General features: G+C 39.0%; 1 pseudogene; it reads left to right on the forward strand.

Moving 5' to 3' along the window:
* The first annotated feature begins 293 nt into the window (after window positions 1–293).
* LOC111550386 lies at window positions 294–2,490 on the forward strand (annotated as a pseudogene).
* Window positions 2,491–4,381: the final 1,891 nt, after the last annotated feature.

A 4,381-nucleotide genomic window follows, 5' to 3' on the forward strand; every position in this document is an offset into this window, starting at 1 on the left:
TCTCTCCCAATCTTGGACCAGAGAATAAAAGACTGTGCATTCTATTTCCTCTGGTAGAGTTCAGCATAATGCTTGTATTTATATCATGCAATTGCAAGCATCCTACTTGCATTATCTCACATGTTCTCATGTAATAATGGCCTGAAAAGATCATCTATTATCATTGCCATTTTTTTCAGTTGAGAAAAGGGAGACATAGACAGATTATTTTGCCTAAAACCATATAGCAAGTAGAGTTGCTTTAGCATCCTGGTGCTGCTGTGCTGTGGAGCCTGTGTGGTCTCTTAGCCAAGATGCCTGAGGAAACCTAGACCCAAGACCAACCCATGGAGGTGGAGGAGGTTGAGACATTCACCTTTCAGGCAGAATTGCCCAGTTGATGTCATTGATCATCAATACTTTCTACTCGAACAAAGAGATCTTTCTGAGAGACCTCATTTCAAATTCATCAGATGCATTGGACAAAATCCAGTATGAAAGCTTGACGGATCCCAGTAAATTTGACTCTGGGAAAGAGCTGCATATTAACCTTATACCAAACAAACAAGATCAAACCCTCCCTATTGTGGATACTGGAATTGGAATGACCAAGGCTGACTTGATCAATAACCTTGGTACTATCGCCAAGTCTGGGACCAAAGCATTCATGGAAGCTTTGCAGGCTGGTGCAGATATCTCTATGATTGGCTATTTCAGTGTTGGTTTTTATTCTGCTTATTTGGTTGCTGAGAAAGCAACTGTGATCACCAAACATAATGATGATGAGCAGTACACCTGGGAGTCTTCAGCGGGGACTCATTCACAGTGAGGATGGACACAGGTGAACCTATGGGTCATGGAACAAAGGTTATCCTACACCTGAAAGAAGACTAAACTGAGTACTTGGAGGAACAAAGAATAAAGGAGATTGTGAAGAAACATTCTCAGTTTATTGGATATTTCATTACTCTTTTTGTGGAGAAGGAACGTAATAAAGAAGTCAATGATGATGAGGCTGAAGAAAAGGAAGACAAAGAAGAAGAAAAAGAAAAAGAAGAGAAAGAGTCTGAAGACAAACCTGAAATTGAAGATGTTGGTTCTGATGAGGAAGGAGAAGAAAAGAAGGATAGTGACAAGAAGAAGAAGAAGATTAAGGAAAAGTACATCAATCAAGAAAAACTCAACAAAACAAGGCCCATCTGGACCGGAAATCCTGACGATATTACTAATGAGGAGTACAGAGAATTCTATAAGAGCTTGACCAATGACTGGGAAGATCACTTGCCAGTGAAGCATTTTTCAGTTGAAGGACAATTGGAATTCAGAGTCCTTCTATTTGTCCCACGACATGTTCCTTTTGACCTGTTTGAAAACAGAAAGAAAAAGAACAACATCGAATTGTATGTATGCAGAGTTTTCACCATGGATAACTATGAGGAGCTGATCACTGAATATCTGAACTTCATTAGAGCGGTGGTAGACTCAGAGGATCTCCCTCTAAATATTTCCCATGAGATGTTGCAACAAAGCAAAATTTGGAAGCTATCAGGAAGAATTTGGTCAAAAAATGCTTAGAACTCTTTACTGAACTGGCAGAAGATAAAGAGAACTACAAGAAGTTCTATGAGCAGTTCTCTAAAAGCATGAAGCTTGGAATACACGAAGACTCTCAAAATCGGAAGAAGCTTTTAGAGCTGTTAAGGTACTACACATCTGCCTCTGGTGATGAGATGGTTTCTGTCAAGGACTACTGCACCAGAATGAAGGAAAACCAGAAACATATCTATTGTATCACAGATGAGACCAAGGACCAGGTAGCTAACTCAGCCTTTGTGGAACGTCTTCGGAAACATGGCTACATGGCTCAGAAGTGATCTATATGATTTAGCCCATTGATGAGTACTGTGTCCAACAGTTGAAGGAATTTGAGGGGAAGACTTTAGTGTCAGTCACCAAAGAGGGCATGGAACTTCCAGAGGATGAATAAGAGAAAAAGAAACGGGAAGATAAAAAAACAAAGTTTGAGAACCTCTGCAAAATCATGAAAGACATATTGGAGAAAAAAGTTGAAAAGGTGGTTGTGTCAAACCGATTGGTGACATCCCCGTGCTGTATTGTCACAAGCACTATGGCTGGACAGCAAACATGGAGAGAATCATGAAAGCTCAAGCCCTAAGAGACAACTCAACAATGGGTTTCATGGCAGCAAAGAAACACCTGGAGATAAACCCTGACCATTCCATTATTGAGACCTTAAGGCAAAAGGCAGAGGCTGATAAGAACAAGCCTGTGAAGGATCTGGTCATCTTGCTTTATGAAACTGCACTCCTGTCTTCTGGCTTCAATCTGGAAGATCCCCAGACACATGCTAACAGGATCTACAGGATGATCCAACTTGGTCTGGGTATTGAAGATGACCCTACTGCTGATGATACCAGTACAGCTGTAACTGAAGAAATGCCGCCCTTCGAAGGAGATGACAACACATCACACATGGAAGAAGTAGACTAACCTCTGGCTGAGGGATGATTTACCTGTTCAATACTCTACAATTCCTCTGATAATATATTTTCAAGGATGTTTTTCTTTATTTTTGTTAATATTAAAAAGTCTGTATGGCATGACAACAACTACTTTAAGGGGAAGATAAGATTTCTGTCTACTTCTAAGTGATGCTGTGATACCTTATATACTAAAGCAGAGCTAGTAATGCTTTTTTAGTTTCACATTGGTTTATTTTAACAGATTGGGGTAATGTGTGTTGTAAGATGTATGTAACATGATGTTAACTTTGTGGTCTAAAGTGTTTAGCTATCAAGCCGGATTCCTAAGTAGACCAAATCTTGCTATCAAAGTGTTCCTGAGCTATACCTTGATGTTTAGAAAAGTATTTGTTACATCTTGTAACAAATGATCTACTTTTTGAACTTTTCATCCCCTGTAGTTGCCAATTCTGCATGTACTAGTCATCTAGAAATAGGTTAAACTGAAGCAACTTGATGGAAGGAACTCTTCACAGGGCTTGTTTTCCAAAGAAAACTATTGTTTGGAGGAGCAAAGTTATAAGTCTCCCTAAGCATATCATAAAACTGTTCAAAAATAACTCAGACTCAGTCTTGTGGATGAAAATGTAGTGCTCGAGTCACATTCTGCTTAAAGTTGTAACAAATACTGATGAGTTAAAAGAAAAAAAAAAAAATACAGCAAGTAATTGCCAGAACCCAAATGCAAACCCAAGGAGCTTTATTCTAGAGCTCATACCCCTCTCACACTGCTCTTTGCCTTGATGATGGAAAGTAGCTGTGCTTTGAGCCAGCCAGGAAAACTCAAGTTTGATCCCAGCTCATTCTCCACCTCTCTGATCTGCTCTCCCAGCTGTGCTGTTTTAGTGTATATTGATTGGCACTGTGGTGCAGGGAAAGAGGATGGAGTTCCTATCCATCTAAGCGTTGTCTCCTCTACTTCCTCACAATGCTCCTTTGGGCAAATTTCACAGCCTCTCTGAAGCCTCATTTTCCTCATCTTCATAGTTAGGATCACAATAATCACAGCACTATATAGTTGTGAGTTTGTAATAATAATTTAGAAAAGTGCCAAACATGTTTTATTGATCTTTTTTTCCCTTTGTTTTGAGAGACAGTACCTCAAATATTCATGGCTCAACTTGCTCTTATTGTCTCTTGATTCAACATTCTCAATTCTATTGTTTTTAAAATATTAATAACAAGAACAACAACAATAATAATAAATTCTAACTCCACATCAGCTTTACGTAAATCATCTTGACCCATCATCATCTATACTTCTCATTACAATTCTGTGAGAACAGCAGTGACTTTATTATCACCCTCATTTTACAGAGGAGGAAATGGAAGCTTGGGAAGATGAGGGGACCTGACCAAAATTATAGCAAGTCCACGTGAGTGAATCTGTGTCTTGAAAACAGGTCATCTGACATTGGGGCACGAATTTTTTCCACCACAGCATACTTTCTTCCACCACAGCATACTTTCTTCCACTTCTCACATGATATATTTTCCACACTTTCTCTTGATACTCTGTTATTTCCTTTTAGGTCATGGTCATTGTCAATAACTTCTTGGAGGTTGCTGGAACTGAGTTCAGCATTTCAAATGTGACCTGCTCCACAGCACATATTTTAATGTCCGCTCCTTCCAGGATGCCTGGAAGAATGGGTTTCAGTCTAGGCTCTGTTTCTGATTTGTTGTGTGATATTGGTCAAGCTGATTTACCTCTCTAGTCCTTGGTTTCTTCATTTTCAAAAGAAGGGATTGAACAATGTCATATATACGGTTTACCTTCAATAAATTTTGCTAGAATAAAGGAATGAATGGATGAATGAATAAATTAATGATTAAGCTGGATAATTTCTTAATTCCTT

This window comes from Piliocolobus tephrosceles, chromosome 7 (assembly GCF_002776525.5).
Source record: "Piliocolobus tephrosceles isolate RC106 chromosome 7, ASM277652v3, whole genome shotgun sequence".
NCBI lineage: Eukaryota > Metazoa > Chordata > Mammalia > Primates > Cercopithecidae > Piliocolobus > Piliocolobus tephrosceles.